The 10,016-nt window shown below is 37.4% G+C and overlaps 1 pseudogene across 1 annotated transcript; it reads left to right on the top strand.

Annotated features, from left to right (window-relative positions):
* The first annotated feature begins 931 nt into the window (after positions 1 to 931).
* On the top strand, positions 932 to 1,970 carry LOC104604121 (21 kDa protein pseudogene; annotated as a pseudogene). Its single transcript, XR_016083642.1, has one exon. The product of XR_016083642.1 is annotated as a 21 kDa protein pseudogene (transcript).
* The last annotated feature ends 8,046 nt before the right edge of the window (positions 1,971 to 10,016 follow it).

Raw genomic sequence — 10,016 nt, 5'->3', positions numbered from 1 at the left:
TTTTATTACTAAAATTATTATTCCATTATTAATACTTTTATTTTTATAATTTTTTCAAATTAAAAATCATTTTTTTGATATAAATGTGATCCTGCACAAGTTGCACCCTCTATGGGTTGATGGGGATCCCATAAGCGTAGGTTGTGAATTTTCCCTATTTTGCAAATCACTAACTGATTTTGATTGGTTAAAGCTCTTTTAGCATCCTAAATCCCTTTCAAAAAAAAAAAAACTCTTTTAACAATGATTTTAACAAGTAAAGCCTACACAATCCAAAGGTGGTCAATACATAGCTATAAGTTACAACTTACAAGTTAGTTGTGGACGTGGACCCATCATCTCTATTAACCTTCTGATTAACTATCGAAGCTTTTAATTAATTAACTTACAAGATTTAAGTGGTTTCACTAAACTAAGATACATACATAATGCAGATAATTACTCGTGGAGGGAAAATCTATGATGCGGTAAATACAAACTACCAGAAAGGCTTTGAACAATCACTACCGCGTTAATTTTGCTGAAAATCCATTTGATTGGTTTCTACTTTTATGATGCCGGTTGAGTGGTTGTAACTTTTTTCAACCTTACGTATTTCCGGCATCATAGTTGAACCCACTAGTGAAATCATTATGGATAACCGTTGATTACGTGGACTACGCCGACCGTTATTGTTTCGTTTGCACGCGTCACCGGCCACCCGCACTCGCCGCAAAAAGTAGCCTTCCTTCCTTCCACTAAAAGCGGCGGTCCTTTCCTTTTTCCTTTTTTTTTTTTTTTCACGGCACGCGCGGGTTCTAATGTCTTTTTAGACTTAAATAGTTTACCGTTCACATGAAGAGAATCATTTAATTCAAACAGATCAGATCGATTTTAGTTAATAGTGGATCGGTTTTAGTTTCATTTTTAAGTAAATCGATCAGATCGGATCGATTCAAAAAACGTCACTAAACCAACCAACCCGATCCGTGAACGGCTGTAGGCAGCTATACCTATAACTCTCAAGGTCAAGGAATCAGCCTACTTATAAAGCCCTACTACTCGCTGCTGGAGACTCCAGACAAGTCCCCTCCCGCCTTCCCAGCAGTCGAAAACTCCTCCCGGCTCCGACCGAAAAAAAAAATTCAAAAATGGCAGCGAAACCTCTCTTCCTCCACCTCCTCCTCCCTCTTCTCGCGGTGGCGACAGCCTTACTTCTTCTACCGGAAATTTCATCCGTCGATGCAGCATGTAGCAGAAAAAATGCCACCGATTTCATCCGTACAAGCTGTAGCTCAACATTATATCCTGATCTCTGCTATACCTCCCTCTCCCGCTACGCCCACTACGTCCGACGGAGCCCCGGCAAGCTGGCTCGAGTGGCTATCGCCGTTAGCCTCTCCAAAGCCAACCGGACGAGCTTCTACTTGTCCCAACTGTCGCGCCAAGCCGTGACCGGAGGCGATCAGGGAGCCGCCGCCGTGCTGGAGGACTGCTTAAGCACCTTCGGCGACGCGGTCGACCAGATGCGGAGTTCGATGAGGGAGATGCGGCGTCCGCGTCCCAACTCAAGAGAGTCGTTCGCATACCGTATGAGCAACGTGCAGACGTGGATGAGCGCTGCCCTGACGAATGAGGACACGTGTACGGACGAGTTCGAGGATGTGCCTGATGGGCCAGTGAAATCCGACGTCTGTAATCGAGTGGAGTATGCTACGAAGTTCACGAGTAATGCGCTTGCTCTGGTGAACTCCTATGTTGCTTCGGTAACTAATGCGACGCCTTGTCGCCTTGATTGACGATTTCTGGTCGTCTGATGTAGTGTAGAAGACATATACAGTTTTTTTTTTTTTATTTATTATATTGAAGACGTATACAGTTTCTACAGTCTACAGTGGAAGTGTGCGAAATTAGAAGCTTTTATCTGTCGTTTTGGAAAATTTGTAAAAATGGACTATATCACTGAAATATATAATCAAGCTTTTTGTGTTCGTTCTCCTCTGTGAGTGGTAAGTGGTAACGGAAAGAATGAAGCTTCGTTTCAAGTTCAACCAAGTGAGTTATTGAGTCCTCTCTCACTCTCTCGATTTCTGTCGATGATTATTGAGATAGAGGGATCATAATTTTTTTCCCTTACCAATTACATGTTCCTAAGAAAATTTTCTCCTTAAGGGCATGGTAAATTAAAGAGACCCACATATACAATGCAAATACATATAAAATATAGGGTAAATTATAAAGACCCGCTGTACTATGGGTTCGTGACAAAGACCCCTGTACTATGACCGTGAGACAAAGACCCTCTTATATTAGCCTTCTGTCTAAAAGGGTTGTTACAATATTTTTTAATCTCTATATTATCCTTGTAATAACTATTAGACAATTGAAAGAAAAACATTGTTTATCTTTCCTGACCTCACAATACACTAATAGCAGCAGCGGTAACTCCCTCTACCTCAGCTTCTTTCACATTTCATCTTCCCCTTTCTCTCTTCCTCTTTATTCTTCCTTTCCTCTGTTTTCCATTCCTCTCGGCCAAAGCCACCACAACTCGTAGCAACGGCTAATTCAGGCAAACCCCCTCCTCTGGCTTCTTCTCTCCCTTTGTTCCTTCTTCCTCTTTCTTTTTTTCTTGATTTTATTCTCCCCCTTCTTCTTGTCCGTAACATTAGAGATCATCAACCAAGAAAATGACCATAGAAGAAGCTTTGCTTAACGTAAAGAAGAGAGGACACGAACATCATACCCAATCCATAGCTTCTGATTTGCGGGTAGAGGTATCAGAAATGGGCTCTTCAATGTCAATTGCCTTGATGAGTGATGGGAAATCCTTACTAAGTATTGCCACTTGAGCATGAAGATACAATCCCCTAAAGTAAGAGGATGAATCAGATATTGAAAAATGCAAGGCCTAATGGGAATACTCACCAGCCATTCCCTATGACCGTGATGGCCTTCTTGGTTAAGCCTTTTCATGGCGATAATCATGCCAGTTCCAGGCTTGGTAGCAGTAAGTGCATTTTCATTAATCCAACCCTTAAAAACTGATCCAAATCCCCTTCTCCCAAAACACTGTCTGGCCGAAAGTTTCTTGTGATCATTTTGAGTTCACTGAAACTAAAACTCTTTAAATTGGAGGACGGAATGATCTCCCCTACACCACAAGGAGTTAGAGGCATAGAAGTAGTTGAGGCCCTGCTACTTGAACCACTTACGTCATTCCCATCTTTGCACACACATTTCGAGTTCACCCCTCAAGAGCCATAAAATGATCATTTATTAAGTTCATGTACCGAAGTCAGACAATAAAACAAACTAAAGAAAATAGAAATAACAATTGATTATTGACAAAGTTAATTGCTGATCTAAACATTATATTTCATAGACAACGATCAGTAAAAGTATCAGAAAGAAGGAATCAGAAATTTTGAGCAAAACCTCCTTCTAAAGCATGTTAGAGATAAAAAACAAGGTTCCCAAACCTAACGATTCCCAGTAGATATGAGAGAAGATATTCCACGGAAATCTAATTTCCAGGTAACAAAAATCCAAATCATTTAAACAGTCAATGAGGTGAACTATTGTTCAAGCTACAATAGAAAATCAGTGTTTCCGGTGAATGAAACTCATCCACCTAGAAGACAAAAACTATCAAGCAAATCCACATATGCACTAATCATTTTCTTCAGATAATAGGAAATTGAATCGAGATCTACAGGTGGCAACGAGTCGAGATTTTCACAAGCTACTCGAGCTCAGCTGGTGAAAAGCTCGGCTCGGCACGGTTTCAACCGAGCTCAAGCTCAAGCTCGAGCCTACTAGAGCTCGGCTCGTGAGGCTCGCGAGCATATATATGTAAAATAAAATTATAGAAAATAATATATAAATAAAAGTATTATAATTCTTAATTGTTTAAATATAAAATAATTTTTTTATATATATAATTTATTTTTATAAAATATTTTTCTAAATATTTTTATAAAATATAAAACGAGTCAAGCCGAGCTTGAGCTTATGAACTTTTGACTCAAGCCGAGCTCGAGCTCAAGGTTCTGGCTCGAATTGAGCTCGAGCCTTGTAGAATAGTCTCGAGCTGAACTCGAGCTTGGTACTATTTGGCTTGGCTCGGCTCGAATCCACCCCTATCAAGATCCAAGGGAGTGTTAATGATCAGTGAGCGTGATGTTATAAAAGTTGGATTTATGGGGCTAAGTTGGAGCTCTAAAGATTTGACTATAGGCATAGTCATGGACTGTGTAATCTCTTTCAAGATTGAAAAACAGACGGACAAGAAGAAGGGGAAGAAGAAAATGAAGAAAAAAAAGAAAGAGGAAGAAGAAGGGACATAGTGAGAGAAGAAGCCAGAGGAGGGGGTATGCCCAAATTAGCCGCTGCAACGAGGTGTGGCGGCTATGGTCGAGAGGAATAGAAAACAGAGGAAAGCGGAAAGAAGAAAGAGGAGGAGGGAAAGGTGAAGGGGAAGAAAGGAGATCGGGGGAGAGAGAAAAATGTGAAGGAATCTGAGGTAGAGAGGATTATCACCGCTATTGTTCGTGTATCATGTGGTCAAGGAAGATGAATAGTGTTTTTCTCCCAATTGTTCGAATAGTTATTGCAAGGGTAGTATGGGGATTAAAAAATATTGCAATGGCCTTTTCGGACAGAAGGCTAACGGAAGGGGGTCTTTGTCTCACGGTCATAGTACAGGGGGGGTCTTTGTTGCAAAGCAAAGTATAGGGGGTCTTTGTAATTTACCCTAAAATATAAGATTTTATACTTTAGGCTGTGTTTGATTGCAGTGCACTTTTATTTGCACCAGTATAAATGAATAAAAAAAAGAGTATAAATGTAAAAAATACAAATTCTCATTTAATTTTATTTTAGATTTTACTTTATTTTGCTTCATATCTTAATTTACTTTATTTATACTGAAACCAAATAAAATAAGCTAAACTTCAAAACAAAAATAAGTCTAAATTTACATTTAACTCATCTGCACTGCCATGGTTTTACACAAGTATAAATTTATTTGCTCTCCAACCAAATACAGCCTTAGATTGTGCTTACCCGATATTTAAATATGCACATAATGGTCATATGGGAATATTCAATGTAGTTAACTGTGATAATGGTAGTGACACCTCTAGGTACGGAATGTGTCTGTGTAATTTACCCAAAAAAAAATAATAGTTGAAATTTTTTAGTTGGAAAATTTGTGTTCATTTTACAGTAAAGTAGAAGCAACCAAACTGAGTACCACTTCCATTTGAATGGGAAAGACCACACGATGAATTCTTTGGTATCATCGTCATTCTTAGACTCCCCATTCCTTATCATCATAAGCCTTGTCCCTAGTATATGGGATGTGTTGCATGTATCCTGTTTTACCATTCTAATAAATGATATATGCAAGCCTTATTTCATGGGATCAGTTACATGATATATCACTTTTTGATTTGAAGTTAAATTACTTTTCAACATTCTAACACAATGAATGGCTTGATTTTGGGTTGTTAAGATCTCCTTAGTTTGATGTCATGTTCACATGAAATAAGCTAGCAATGCCAATGCCAGAAATAGAACATACATCATTTATTGAATTAAGTACTTAGATGGGCATGTGCACTGTTATAGAACACGTAAGTAATTGAAGGAATCACATATCATGTGGCAAATTAAAGTGCCTGCCTGTTTGGCTTGGTGTCCAAATAAGGCTTCTGATAGCGATTAACTAACTTATGACTAAGTTAAAGGCCCCGTTTGGATAAGCATTTGCTTTTGCTTTTGCTTTTGAGTTTTGGCCTGTCGAAAATAAAATGGGTATTGGTAAGAATCCTGAATCGCCTTTAGAAATATTACAGTTTTTCCAAAGCAAGCCTAAAATTGGGGCTTTGTGCTCTTTGACTTTAAAAACATAAATTCCGAAGCTTATCGAAACACAAGGTACACAACCTTAACTTCTGTATCACCTGTAAGGCTGTAATAATATTATTATCGAATGAGCACCCTAGAGCTTTTCTCACAAGAAAAGCTACTCTTCAGACACCAAGTCGTGAACTGATTTCAATAATTCAAATGGGTCCCAAATGATTTCACACACCGAGCTCTTTTGTTGCTAAAATCCAACAAACAAATCACATTTCATAACAAATTGTATGGCAAACCTAAACTCACCTTACAAGCAACAACAACCATCGACATGTGTGCACCAACTGGCTGTTTGGCCGTTTGCGTGGTGTTGTCTAGGTGTTTCCTTTCTACTTGATATAAGCATAAAAAATTGGGAAAAATGTTTACACAAAGTATAATACCGCAATTGTGTTTACTATTATTTTTCATATATACATACATACATATATATATATATATATAGATTAAAATGTCTCTTCAACTGTTTATTTGGACAAGTGTTTCATAGGAAATACTTACTTGATAAGTGTATTTAATCTTCTTCTTTTTTTTCAAGTAAATAAGATAATGACCGTTTTAACTATAAAAAGTCATTATTAAAAGAGACAATTTTGTCCCTTCCCAATGTTGGTAATTTCTCTCCAAGTGGAAAAATTAATTATTCATCTTGGAGATGAATATAAAAGTGATACCTAAGGAAAATAAATTTTATATAAATCTAAAAAGAAACATGAATATTTTAAATGTTTAATCAATGAAAATAAACCCAACTTTATCCTCTCAAAATCCAAAAATTGAAGGGCCACAAAGGTGATTTTTACATAAATAGATAAATGGCAATACAAATAATTATAATTGAACCAGCCCAACCAAATGTGCAGGCTGAGTGAAGATCATCAGCGAGAATTCTGTCTGAATAACCCAAGAGAACCCCTCTTTGTTCAGGCCCAACTCCAAGCCTTTCGGAAGAAAGAGTGAAATTACAATTTCTTTTGTTACTTGTGAGCTCCTGGGATACAAATTAATGAAAGAGATCAGACCCATATATAGATTCTGTTGCATACGATGTATTTGTAATAGAATTTGAAAATGGTATAAATGTACGACCCAACCAGATGATCGGACCATTTGCACTGCAACCCAGTCCTGACACTGGTGACTGGACAAAAGTTACATATATAAATAGTCATCTTACCAAGTTTTATACTATGTGACCATTGCATTGACCCAAGTATGAGGTAGCAACTTTCCTAGAGAGTTGTTGAGTAAGAATCGAATAAGATGCGTGTTTTGCCTTTTTTTTTTCCTTGTATTTGAAATGGTTTCTTTTGTTTCGATCGTTGTTGCTTCATGCAGATTGGGATCGACATTCGTAAGGCAGTGTTTTATCTTATATATTCAGAATTAGGATCACGGCGGGTTATATCTTCTTTTGTTTTATTCATTTTCTCTCTCTCTATATATATATATATATAACAACAATTAATAAAATTTTTTAAGGTGACCATCCTAGAGTAAAGTTTGTACTTGTTACAAACTTATCTTTTTAAAAAAAAAAACTATTATGCTATGCCATGTATTTATTGTTTTAGGCTTCTATTTGCATAAAGTAAAAGTATACAGGATGAGTTAATTGTAATTTTTTATTATTTTTCATGTTTTGTTTTAGGCTTCTATTTCCATTCATTCTCTTGTGATCCCCAAACTATCATTAGACGTTTTACCAAAAAACACTGACAGGGGTTCTAGACCTTAAATGGGCCTTGCCTATCCGATAAAATTACCAGATCAACTATATGGTTTTGGTTCTCAGCTTTGTGTTCCAATTATGATTGGGTTAGGACCAGTTTTTGGTTTTTCTAACTGATTATTTATAATTTTTATTATATTTTATGTTTAAAAGGGTAAATTTAATACATAGAATATAAGATAATTTTGATTAAAACACTTGTTTTATCTATCCTATAGTATGTGTTTGGTATAGCATCCATTTATTAAGTAAGCATTTGTATTTGATTTGTCTTTAAAACCGAGAAAAGTACTTAATAAACTATTTACTGACAATCAGGCGTCGTATTAATATTAGCAGAACAGTAAATAAACACTCAATTATTGGGGGAAGCATTAAAATGAAGATTCCCCTAAAGGTTGGAATGCACAAAAATCCAAACTCATTTTTGTGAATATCAATGCGTACAGATGATTATGATGAAAAAAAATGCTGATTTAATGATGATATAATGATGTTTTGATAAACGCCTATCACAAAATGCCCACGGAACAAAACACACGCATATACAGTTTACTGTTTTTGATTAAGTTATCATAGAATGAAATTTCAAACTGTTACATCATAGATCAAAGGTTTATAGATGTCGAGTGTAATCGGGTCAGCCCTGATTATTCCAATTAATAATTTGTTTGGTTATTGGTTTATTTTAAAGAATCAGCTAATAATCATTTTGGGACTAATCCACCCATTCACAGCTCTACTTGTAGGTTGTAAGTCCACAACTACAGTCCATAATATGTCAAGAAACCAACTGCCCACAATCCACAATCACAAATACAGGGGCCTAGAATATGGAACTGTGACTGTCTGTTACTTGGTACATGACAAGAATATGATCTAGTGATACCCTATAACTTCATTTGTAGGGGGCCTTTTGATAATGGCTGAATGACTTTTTCTATTTATGTGTTGTGTCATAGGGTAACCCATGACCCATCCCTTAAACTCGTAACTCCCCTGGTGTAGGTAGGATTCGATCCCAAGTTTTCGTTATAAGCAATTGTACCAACCAACCAGTTGGTGTTACCTCATTATAACCAGTAAGGAATTCAGATTCAGTCCTCACAAGACGGTACTAACACCTATTAATAGCCCCTTGTAGCTGTGAATTGGGCCCATACAAGTATAGAAATATTCCCCAACACACGGTTAGAATTGGCTGTGAGTATGGTGTGAACATGATATTGTGAGAATGAACCAGACGTGGCAAGAAGAGCAGAAGTGCAAGAAATCTGGGCTCTTTCAAAGATTCCTTGGAACTCTATCAAATGCAACCTGGTTGCCGAGGAATTCTTGGTTCAACTCTCCTTCCACTGAGGAGGCGAGGAGACCAAGTTTAAATTCTTGGAGAAGTAGCAGGTTTTTAACTGTTCCAAAACATGTACAATGGGCCTCAAAATTAATTTCTGCCTACAACTCGACCAAGACTATGCGCTCCAAGCGCCCAAAGCCAAAAGTTGAATTGAACCACGCCGTATCTAACTTTTTCCAACCCCATAAAAGTCAGTTGAACTTCTTCGCAGGCCAAGCCCTACTAACCGAGGTCATTCATTCAGCTCAGCCCAAGTTGGAACCAATGTCATTTCTATCAAACATCTGCAACTTGAAATACCCTCTGCTTTTTCTTATAATGTCAACTCATTCCACAATCAAGGAGTTATTTTCTTTCGATCCCAATTCAACCCGAATTATCTAAGTAAACCCAATTCAATATGATCAAGCCAGTTTAGTAACTTTGACAAAGCCAACTAGGGGTAGATTCAAGTTGAGCCAAATTAATGACCTTCTCAATCAGTTAAATCGGGTTGGTTGAACCAATGAACCAGACCAGCTGACTTGGGTTCATTTGGCATGCAATCGTTTTAATTGGAATAAAAATGCTACAAGCCCTTGACACTCCCTAGACGAGGGGGTAGCTCTAGATCCACTAGTCCTGTTAGAATGAGAAGTTATTGAGGAGGGTTATGACCTTGTGAGTGTTGGGCCTGTTGGGTTGATTACTATTTATACTCTCATCTCGAATATGTTATTGTTCCATTACTGAACATCCATTCGGCCACTTTTGTTTTGAAAACTTGACCAAGCACTGAACCAGCCGGACAGGGCCTGGTTCGCTGTGTACGTTCACAGTTCAACGGACATTTAAACTTGTTGAATGTCCCTGGAAATATTCTCAATTTCAACCATTGTAGACATATCGACTATTAACTCCCAATTTCAGCAAGCTATTTCTATATTTCCTCCAACTGAAAACCTTTTCTAGTTCTACTCTCTTTCATCCATTATTTCACTTTGTTTAATGTTACATGTCGACCCCAGTTCAGAAAAATAAGAA

The sequence above is a fragment of the Nelumbo nucifera genome, chromosome 3 (genome assembly GCF_055504915.1).
Source record: "Nelumbo nucifera cultivar China Antique chromosome 3, China Antique-T2T, whole genome shotgun sequence".
Classification (NCBI taxonomy): domain Eukaryota; kingdom Viridiplantae; phylum Streptophyta; class Magnoliopsida; order Proteales; family Nelumbonaceae; genus Nelumbo; species Nelumbo nucifera.
The sequence above is the reverse complement of the archived record's forward strand: the minus strand, read 5'-3'. Positions and strand labels throughout refer to the sequence as shown.